The sequence below is a fragment of the Rana temporaria genome, chromosome 13 (assembly GCF_905171775.1).
Source record: "Rana temporaria chromosome 13, aRanTem1.1, whole genome shotgun sequence".
Taxonomy (NCBI): domain Eukaryota; kingdom Metazoa; phylum Chordata; class Amphibia; order Anura; family Ranidae; genus Rana; species Rana temporaria.
Window position 1 is genome coordinate 119,620,607 of NC_053501.1, and position 11,960 is coordinate 119,632,566.

Below are 11,960 nucleotides of genomic sequence, written 5' to 3' on the forward strand. Positions count from 1 at the left end.
GAAAGGAGAACCATAAAAAGGAACAACAGCACCCCCTGCTGTTCTAATTTATATATATAAACATAGAAATGCTATAACAGCGCCCCCTGCTGTTCTAATTTATATATATAAACATAGAAATGCCACAACAGCGCCCCCTGCTGTTCTAATTTATATCTAAACTTAGAAATGCTACAACAGCGCCACCTGCTGTTCTAATTCATATAAAAACGTAGAAATGCTACAACAGCGCCCCCTGCTGTTCTAATTTATATATATATAATCTAAGAAATGCTACAACAGTGCCCCCTGCTGTTCTAATTTATATTACAAATTAGAAATGCTACAACAGCGCCCCCTGCTGTTCTAATTTATATATAAACTTAGAAATGCTACAACAGCGCCCCCTGCTGTTCTAATTAATATATAAACATTTAGAAATGCTATAACAGCGCCCCCTGTTGTTCTAATTTATATATATAAACATAGAAATGCTACAACAGCGCCTCCTGCTGTTCTAATTTATATATAAACGTAGAAATGCTATAACAGTGCCCCCTGCTGTTCTAATTTATATTACAAATTAGAAATGCTACAACAGCACCCCCTGCTGTTCTAATTTATATAAAAAATTAGAAATGCTACAACAGCGCCCCCTGCTGTTCTACTTTATATATACACGTAGAAATACTACAACAGCGCCCTCTGCTGTTCTAATTTATATCTAAACTTAGAAATGCTACACAGCGCCCCCTTCTGTTCTAATTGATATATACGTTTAGAAATGCTACAACAGCGCCCCCTGCTTTTCTAATTTATATATACACTTAGAAATGCTACAACATCGCCCCCTGCTGTCCTAATTTATATATACACTTAGAAATGCTACACAGCGCCCCTGATGTTCTTATTTATATATAAACATTTAGAAATGCTACAACAGCTCCCCCTGCTGTTTGGTTTTATATATAATCGTACAATGCTACACCTTGACTTCTACTAACTTCATAAAAAAAATGCATGGAAAAAATGTATAAATACAATTCCCTTTCACCCGGGTTCTGCCCACAACATGATCTCATCCAGGATGATGATGTCACCCTCTGCAGCACAAAAGCCTATAGAAGAATATGTATAGTTATTAACTATTTCTAATACAGTTTTTTAAGTAAGCTGCTAATAATGACGGGGGTGGGGACCTGATATTTTAATTGGACCTGCCATTTTACTGAACAATCCACTTTTTGATTCCCATAATCCGAGTAAATGGAGAAAGAAGTCTCCAGATACGTCCTGCCGCCCTTAGTTCCCTTCTCCTGCTGTTCCCCTGAGATCTCTATTGGGATTCCTAAAGCACCAATGGATTATATTTTGGGGGGTTAGCACCTCCGTCAGGGTTTGATTTATGGTCGGTGTCCCCACTGAGGGGATTTCACCTCACTTCCTGAGGGGGGTCACTAGGCGAGGAAGTGCTTGTTACCCTCATATCTTGGTCTGGGGGTCACCGGGTGTGAAAATGAAGGTGTTGGTGTCAGATAAGGACCGGGACCCTACACAGCCCTCAGCCCACCTGTGCTGGTTGATGAGCCGTGGGCTGTAAGTCGATGAGCGCCCCCTCTCTCTCTCTCTATAGAACAAACGCTCTCCAGGAACTCTTCTTTGTCCCATTACAGGGTTAAATATTCAATCACAGGCTCGGGCGATAGGTGGAGGAGATTCGGGCTCCAGGGAAACCAAACCAAAACACTTGGGATCGGCCCCAGCAAGACGTGACTCAGCCTTCGTCAGAGCCGATACCGGCGGTGACCAGAGCTGGGAACACCGACACCCAACCTACACTAGATGGCTACAGAAGACTGCAAGCTTTTTATTTTCTTTGTTGTAGGCCAAACTCGGCTTCTGCCTAGGGGCACCATGGTTCAGGGGCCACCATTCTGACTCATGTACAGGCTGGTGGGACAAGACCAATGCTCTGGAGCTGTTGGAGCCACCCCTGCACCTGGCTTACAGTGGTCTCAAAGAGAGGGGGCGTGGCTGGGACCAGGGAACACACTTGGCTTACAGTGGTCTCAGAGAGAGGGGGCGTGGCTGGGACCAGGGAACACACTTGGGTACTGTTGCCCAGGCTAACCTGAGAATTATCCAGGACGTAGCTTTTTATGAAAAACATTTTTTTTCCTGACACGGGGCTCAGCATGCGCCGCAGCACATTGCACACGGGAACGCCGCCCCAGCTTGTCAACTTGCCAAAGGTTACTACGGGTCGCATTACAATTCTCGCCCGCACCCGGCAATTATCTCTCATCATCTGCATTACACACCGTGAGATCAGTTACATACGCGTCCATCGAGTCCGACCGCTTTCCACTCCACGCAAGAAAACTCGCCGAGCGCCGTCACTAAACCGTTCACAGAAAATCCTCCCGTTACCACGAAAAAAAAAAAATATTTACGACCGTCCGCGTCATAAAATTCACAGCTTTTTTTACGGCGTCCCGTGACGCTAATCGCCGCGTAATTGGATATAAATTTACGTCTTTAAATAACGGTGCGCGGCCATCACGTGGCTTTGTTTACACCGCGGAACAAACACGGGTCGTGTGTTTAATAAAGTCGTAAAAAAAAGCAAAATAAAATTATAAAAATGCAAATGATAGCGAAAAAAAAATGTATACGAGAAATAGGATCTTGTATGTGTGTAATAAAATACATAAATATTAATTAAAGAAAGAAACTTCTTCTCTCGCTCTCCAGTGTCTTCTCTCGCTCTCCAGTGTCTTCTCTCGCTCTCTGGTGTCTTCTCAGTGCGCTCCGGCCTCTTCTCTCGCTCTCCAGTGTCTTCTCTCGCTCTCTGGTGTCTTCTCAGTGCGCTCCGGCCTCTTCTCTCGCTCTCCAGTGTCTTCTATGTGCTCTCCGGTTCTTCTCTCGCTCTCCGGTGTCTTCTCCATGCTCTCTGGTTCTTCTCTCGCTCTCTGGTGTCTTCTCCATGCTCTCTGCTTCTTCTCTCGCTCTCTGGTGTCTTCTCCATGCTCTCTGGTTCTTCTCCCGCTCTCCGGTGTCTTCTCCCGCTCTCCGGTGTTTTTCTCTGTGCTCTCCGGTTCTTCACTCGCTCTCCATTGTCTTCTCCGTGCTCTTCAGTTTTTCTCCCACTCTCCGGCGTCTTCTCCATGCTCTCTGGTGTCTTCTCCCACTCTCCGGTGTCTTCTACCGCTCTCCGGTGTCTTCTCCCGCTCTCCGGTGTCTTCTTCCGCTCTCTGGTGTCTTCTTCCACTCTCCAGTGTCTTCTCCCACTCTCCGGTGTCTTCTCTCGCGCTCCGGTGTCTTTACCATGCTCTCCGGTTTTTCTCCCGCTCTCTGGTTCTTCTCCCACTCTCTGGTGCCTTCTCCTATTCTCCGGTGTCTTCTCTCACTCTCCGGTGTCTTCTCCATGCTCTCTGGTTCTTCTCCCGCTCTCCGGTGTCTTCTCCCACTCTCCGGTGTCTTCTCCCATTCTCCGGTGTCTTCTCTCGCTCTCCGGTGTCTTCTCCATGCTCTTTGGTTCTTCTCCCACTCTCCGGTGTCTTCTCCCACTCTCCGGTGTCTTCTCCATGCTCTCTGGTTCTTCTCCCGCTCTCCGGTGTCTTCTCTCGCTCTCCGGTGTCTTCTCCCACTCTCCGTTGTCTTCTCCCGCTCTCCGGTGTCTTCTCCCACTCTCTGGTTCTTCTCTCGCTCTCCGGTGTCTTCTCCATGCTCTCTGGTTCTTCTCTCGCTCTCCGGTGTCTTCTCCATGCTCTCTGGTTCTTCTCTCGCTCTCCGGTGTCTTCTCCCGCTCTCTCCGGTGTCTTCTCCCGCTCTCTGGTTCTTCTCTCGCTCTCCGGTGTCTTCTCCATGCTCTCTGGTTCTTCTCCCGCTCTCCAGTGTCTTCTCCCGCTCTCCGGTTCTTCTCCCATTCTCCGGTGTCTTCTCCATGCTCTCTGGTTCTTCTCTCGCTCTCCGGTGTCTTCTCCATGCTCTCTGGTTCTTCTCTCGCTCTCCGGTGTCTTCTCCCGCTCTCCGGTGTCTTCTCCCGCTCTCTGGTTCTTCTCTCGCTCTCTGGTGTCTTCTCCATGCTCTCTGGTTCTTCTCCCGCTCTCCGGTGTCTTCTCCCGCTCTCCGGTGTTTTCTCTGTGCTCTCCGGTTCTTCACTCGCTCTCCATTGTCTTCTCCGTGCTCTTCAGTTTTTCTCCCACTCTCCGGCGTCTTCTCCATGCTCTCTGGTGTCTTCTCCCACTCTCCGGTGTCTTCTACCGCTCTCCGGTGTCTTCTCCCGCTCTCCGGTGTCTTCTTCCGCTCTCCGGTGTCTTCTTCCACTCTCCGGTGTCTTCTCCCACTCTCCGGTGTCTTCTCTCGCGCTCCGGTGTCTTTACCATGCTCTCCGGTTTTTCTCCCGCTCTCCGGTTCTTCTCCCACTCTCTGGTGCCTTCTCCTATTCTCCGGTGTCTTCTCTCACTCTCCGGTGTCTTCTCCATGCTCTCTGGTTCTTCTCCCGCTCTCCGGTGTCTTCTCCCACTCTCCGGTGTCTTCTCCCATTCTCCGGTGTCTTCTCTCGCTCTCCGGTGTCTTCTCCATGCTCTCTGGTTCTTCTCCCACTCTCCGGTGTCTTCTGCCACTCTCCGGTGTCTTCTCCATGCTCTCTGGTTCTTCTCCCGCTCTCCGGTGTCTTCTCTCGCTCTCCGGTGTCTTCTCCCACTCTCCGTTGTCTTCTCCCGCTCTCCGGTGTCTTCTCCCACTCTCCGGTGTCTTTTCCATGCTCTCCGGTTTTTCTCCCGCTCTCCGGTTCTTCTCCCACTCTCTGGTGCCTTCTCCTGTTCTCCGGTGTCTTCTCTCGCTCTCCGATGTCTTCTCCATGCTCTCTGGTTCTTCTCCCACTCTCCGGTGTCTTCTCCCACTCTCCGGTGTCTTCTCCATGCTCTCTGGTTCTTCTCCCGCTCTCCGGTGTCTTCTCTCGCTCTCCGGTGTCTTCTCCCACTCTCGGGTGTCTTCTCTCGGTCTCCAGTGTCTTTTCCATGCTCTCCGTTTTTTCTCCCGCTCTCCGGTTCTTCTCCCGCTCTCCAGTGTCTTCTCTCGCTCTCCGGTTCTTCTCCCACTCTCTGGTGCCTTCTCCTGTTCTCCGGTGTCTTCTCTCGCTCTGCGATGTCTTCTCCATGCTCTCTGGTTCTTCTCTCGCTCTCCGGTGTCTTCTCCCACTTTCCGATGTCTTCTCCCACTCTCCGGTGTCTTCTCTCACTCTCCGGTGTCTTCTCTTGCTCTCCGGTGTCTTCTCCATGCTCTCTGGTTCTTCTCTCGCTCTCCGGTGTCTTCTCCCACTCTCCGGTGTCTTCTCTCACTCTCCGGTGTCTTCTCTTGCTCTCCGGTGTCTTCTCCATGCTCTCTGGTTCTTCTCCCTCTGTCCGGTGTCTTCTCTCGCTCTCCGGTGTCTTCTCCATGCTCTCTGGTTCTTTTCTCGCTCTCCGGTTCTTCTCTCGCTCTCCGGTTCTTCTCCCGCTCTCCGGTTCTTCTCCCACTCTCCTGTGTCTTCTCCCACTCTGGGGTCTTCTCCCGCTCTCCGATTCTTCTCCCACTCTCCTGTGTCTTCTCCCACTCTGGGGTCTTCTCCCGCTCTCCGGTTCTTCTCCCACTCTCCGGTTTTTCTCCCGCTCTCCGGTTCTTCTCCCACTCTCCGGTTCTTCTCCCACTCTCCGGTTCTTCTCCCGCTCTCCGGTGTCTTCTCCATGCTCTCTGGTTCTTTTCTCGCTCTCCGGTGTTTTTTCCATGCTCTCTGGTTCTTCTCCCGCTCTCCGGTGTCTTCTCCATGCTCTCTGGTTCTTTTCTCGCTCTCCGGTGTTTTTTCCATGCTCTCTGGTTCTTCTCCCGCTCTCTGGTGTCTTCTTCCACTCTCTGGTGTCTTCTCCCGCTCTCCAGTCCCTTCTGCTGGGCTCCTTCCGCTATCTTCTGCCCGCTCTTTTATTAGCATTGGCCAGGTCTTCTCCGCCATCTTCTTCCCTCTTCAACAACTTATATAGGCATGTGGCGTGGTCAGCGGGTGATGTCATGATGGGACGGATCACGTCATGATTCTAATTTTACTTCACCAACGTAGACTATTGTGTTCTGATCATCATATAGAATTCAGATTAAAAAAACAAAAAAACATTGAACTAAAGGCTGCAATGTAACAAAATAGGTAAAAAGCCAAGGGGGTTAAAATATTAATTCAGAAGCTTCTAGAGAGCAGAGGAATTCCATCATCATGTAATGAGATTCTAGAATTATGAAGGAGAATGCGGAAGAAGTTTATCTATAAAAAGCAATAATAATAATAAAAAAAAATAATAATAATAATAATGGGTAATTAAATAATTATTATTGATTTTTTTAATGAATCTCTGAACAGATGTCGAATTACCATCTAATTATAGTGTTTGACGACATGACAACCCTCTGCTCTTATTAATCCTCGGTGTGTATTCATTATAAAGTCATGTAGGTCACACTATGCGGTTTGGCGAGTTTTGGCGCAGGTCGGGGGAAAAAACATGAGAATTTTTACACTCGTTGACAAAATCTGAACCCGCCCATCCAAACCACCAATCCACCGTTCTCTCCAATCACTGGAAGCATAACGACAGATCGTTTGTTGTTTAGATACTTTTAGGCTGCATTCACACTGTAACGCCGCATACGCGGCGTATTTTGCCGCGATTTTTATTTATTTATTTATTTTTTCCTCACAAATTATTTCCATTGCTGTCTATGGCCGAACGCCAATGCCGCCTGAAAAAAAGGGTCCGGGACTTGTTTTCAGGCGGCAGGCGTACAGCGTTTCGGCGTGAGATGTGAACCATCTCATAGACACCAATGGAAATTCGCCCCTCCAGCGTATCGAGCGTCGCGCTTCAGGCGTTTTTTTGCCTAGGTGTGAATGCAGAGTTAGGCTCCAATGATAGGCAATTCACACTCTATTACCAAAAGTATTGGGACGCCGGCCTTTAGACACACATTAACTTAAATGGCGTCTATTCTATGTGGCCACTAGATGGTGCTGATGATACCAGGAGTTCATCTATTCCATGTGGCCACTAGATGGCGCTGATGATACAGGAGCTATTCTATTCTATGTGGCCACTAGATGGAGCCGATGACACCAAGAGCTATTCTATTCTATTTGGCCACTAGATGGTGCTGATGACACCAGGAATTTATATATTCTATACTATCTATTCTAGATGGCATTGATGATACAGGAGCTTTTCTATTCTATGTGGCCACTAGATGGCGCTGATGATACCAGGAGCTATTCTATTCTATGTGGCCACTAGATGGCGCTGATGATACTGGAGTTCATCTATTCTATTTGGCCACTAGATGGAGCTGATGACACCAGGAATTCATATATTCTATTCTAGGTATCTAGATGGCACTGATGATACCAGGAGCTATTCTATTCTATGTGGCCACTAGATGGAGCTGATGACACCAGGAGCTATTCTATTCTATGTGGCCACTAGATGGAGCCGATGACACCATAAGCTATTCTATTCTATGTGGCCACTAGATGGAGCTGATGACACCAGGAGCTATTCTATTCTATGTGGCCACTAGATGGAGCCGATGACACCATAAGCTATTCTATTCTATGTGGCCACTAGATGGAGCCGATGACACCAGGAGCTATTCTATTCTATGTGGCCACTAGATGGAGCCGATGACACCAGGGGTTATTCTATTCTATTTGGCCACTAGATGGAGCTGATGACACCAGAAATTCATATATTCTACACTATCTAGATGGCACTGATGATACAGGAGCTATTGTATTCTATTTGGCCACTAGATGGAGTCCTACAAGTGTGAATGGAGAAAACACCACATTATGGCCACCAGATGGCGCTGATGATACAAGCATTAATCTAGTCTATTTGACCACTAGATGGCGTTGATGACACCAGGAGATATTCTATTCTATTTGGCCACTAGATGGCGCTGATGATACAGGAGTTATTCTATTCTATTCTATTTGGCCACTAGATGGCGCTGATGATACCAGGGGTTCAACTATTCTATTTGACCACTAGATGGAGCTAATACAGGACCTATTCTATTCCATTTGACCAATAGATGGTGCTAATACAGGAGCTATTCTATTCTATTTGGCCACTAGATGGAGTCCTACAAGTGTGAATGGAGAAAACACCACATTGTGGCCACTAGATGGCGCTAAGAATTATAGGAATAGAAGGATGCTCCTCAGCTCCATCTAGTGGCCCTGATGCTGTACTTTCCTCATTCGCCCTGATAGGAGCCCATCAAAGCCGGAGCAGACAGAATGTGAAATGGCAACCAATCAGCTTCTACCCTTCAGCTTGTTCGGTTAAATTTCATAAAATCGGTATCGCTGTTTGTCCTTCAAAACTGCGTGTAAGTTTGTTCTGTGCGATTGGGGCAAACATCGAATATTCTGAGGTTATATTCTCTGTGGATCGAAGGTGGGAAAGTACTGTATTGTAGCCACTAGATGGCGGAAGTTTCATAGAAAAACAGTTTGCTCCTCAGCGCCATCTAGTGGCCGTAATGCTGTATTCCTCCCCCCCCCCCCCCATTCACACTGATGGGAACTTATAAAAGCCGGAGCAGACAGAATGGGAAGCCGCTGTGAATGCCAACCAATCGGCTTTCTGCCTTCAGCTTGCTTAGTTAAGTTTCATGAAGTCCAGAAGATGATTGGTTGCTCTCGTTGATTCCGTAAGCTCCGGTTTGAAATAAATTCCCCCTTCGCTGTTGAGTAACAACATTTGTAATAAAAGGATTCGCCCATCAAAACTGCGTGCAAATTCGTTCTGTGCGAAGGGGGAAAAAATAGAATATTCCCAGCATAGCCTACCGACCAATCCCAGGAGAGTGGGAGTGTGTGCGGGGCGCACAGCACACGCCCTGAACACGCCCTAAACACCGACAAATCAGCTTCCCAGCCTGAAGTCAGCTGACTGCAGGCTGAGAAGCTTCCCATAGACCGCCTCATGTCCGGTGCCCGGTCACTCTTAAAGTGACTTTTTTTTTTTTTTTTTCAGCTTGGGGGGAGGGGGGGGACGTTACGTTATCTCTGTAGATGATGGACGGTGTGAATGGGGAGAATTCTGTATTCTGGTCACTAGGTGGCGCTATGTATCATAGGACATAAAAATGCTGCTTTGTGCCAACCGTGCCGATCATGCGCTATTTTCACACACCGGGGGGATTTATCAAAGTTGGGGAGATATTATTCCACCGTCATCTCTACAAAACTCGATAATTTACGAAACACCGGGGGAGGTTTATATATATTTTAAAAAACAAAAACAACAACAACAACAATGATAATAATTATAATAATGTGCAATTAAAAAAATATATTTACAGTTTTTATTTATGAACTACTGCCGCATTACTTTCTAATTATAGTGTTTTTATGGCAGGACAACCCTCAATTTATATCCATAATAATCCGCATGTCATATAGGTCATCATTATGTCAATTTGGGGACGCCATTCAGGTTGACCAATTTTTATTTTATTTTTTATGTGCTCATTTTTTTTTATATGTTTATTTTATAAACTGTAATACTGTTACACAGGATACATTTTATCACATGGTTCTATTTAATTACTTTATTTTTTTATTTTAGTTATTATTTTATTCATATTTTTATTTATCTTAATTACATGATTCTATTATTTAATTACTTTATTTATTTTGATGTATTTATTTTAGTTATTAGTTATTATTTTATTCATATTTTAGTTTAATTTAATTACTTGTATTTATTTTAATGTATTTATTTCAGTTATTATTATTTTATTCATATTTTTATATAATTGAATTACATGATTCTATTATTTAATTACTTTATTTGCTTTTATTTATTTTAATACACTTATTTTAGTTATTCGTTATTATTTTATTTATATTTTTATATAATTTAATTACATTATTCTATTATTTAATTACTTTATTTACTTTTATTTATTTTATTGAATTCATTTTAGTTATCAGTCATTATTTTATTCATATTTAATTTAATTTAATTACTTTATTTACTTTTATTTAATTTTAATGCATTTATTTTAGTTATTAGTTATTATTTTATTCATATTTTTATTTCATTTAATTACATGATTCTATTATTTAATTACTTTATTTACTTTTATTTATTTTGATGTATTTATTTTAGTTTATTAGTTATTATTTTATTCATATTTAAATTTAATTTAATTACTTTTATTTATTTTAATGTATTTATTTTAGTTATTCGTTATTATTTTATTTATATTTTTATATAATTTAATTACATGATTCTATTATTTAATTACTTTATTTACTTTTATTTATTTTATTGAATTCATTTTAGTTATCAGTCATTATTTTATTCATATTTAATTTAATTTAATTACTTTATTTACTTTTATTTAATTTGAATGCATTAATTTTAGTTATTAGTTATTATTTTATTCATATTTTTATTTCATTTAATTACATGATTCTATTATTTAATTACTTTATTTACTTTTATTTATTTTAATGTATTTTTTTACTTATTGGATAAATAAAAGCACCAAGTATGTATGGCCACTAGATGGCACTAACTATGTATGGCCACTAGATGGCACTAAGTATGTATGGCCACTAAATGGGGCTAACTATGTATGGCCACTAGATGGCGCTAAGTATGTATGGCCACTAGATGGCGCCAAGTATGTATGGCCACTAGATGGGGCTAGGTATGTATGGCCACTAGATGGGGCTTGGTATGTATGGCCACTAGATGGGGCTCGGTATGTATGGCCACTAGATGGCGCCAAGTATGTATGGCCACTAGATGGCACTAAGTATGTATGGCCACTAGATGGCGCCAAGTATGTATGGCCACTAGATGGCGCCAAGTATGTATGGCCACTAGATGGCACTAAGTATGTATGGCCACTAGATGGCACTAAGTATGTATGGCCACTAGATGGCGCCAAGTATGTATGGCCACTAGATGGCGCCAAGTATGTATGGCCACTAGATGGGGATAAGTATGTATGGCCACTAGATGGGGATAAGTATAGATGGCCACTAGATGGCGCCAGGTATGTATGGCCACTAGATGGCGCTAGGTATGTATGGCCACTAGATGAGGCCAAGTATTTATGGCCACTAGATGGCGCCAAGTATGTATGGCCACTAGATGGCACCAAGTATGTATGGCCACTAGATGGGGCTAGGTATGTATGGCCACTAGATGGCGCCAAGTATGTATGGCCACTAGATGGGGCTAGGTATGTATGGCCACTAGATGGGGCTAGGTATGTATGGCCACTAGATGGCGCCAAGTATGTATGACCACTAGATGGGGCCAAGTATGTATGGCCACTAGATGGGGCTTTGTATGTATGGCCACTAGATGGGGCTAGGTATGTATAGCCACTAGATGGGGCCAAGTATGTATGGCCAATAGATGGGGCTAGGTATGTATGGCCACTAGATGGCGCCAAGTATGTATGGCCACTAGATGGGGCTAGGTATGTATGGCCACTAGATGGGGCTAGGTATGTATGGCCACTAGATGGCGCCAAGTATGTATGGCCACTAGATGGGGCTAGGTATGTATGGCCACTAGATGGCGCCAAGTATGTATGGCCACTAGATGGGGCTAGGTATGTATGGCCACTAGATGGGGCTAGGTATGTATGACCACTAGATGGGGCCAAGTATGTATGGCCACTAGATGGGGCTTTGTATGTATGGCCACTAGATGGGGCTAGGTATGTATAGCCACTAGATGGTGCTAAGTATGTATGGCCACTAGATGGCGCTAAGTATAGATGGCCACTAGATGGCGCCAAGTATGTATGGCCACTAGAAGGAGCCAAGTATAGATGGCCACTAGATGGCGCCAAGTATGTATGGCCACTAGATGGGGCTAAGTATGTATGGCCACTAGATGGCACAAGTATGTATGGCCACT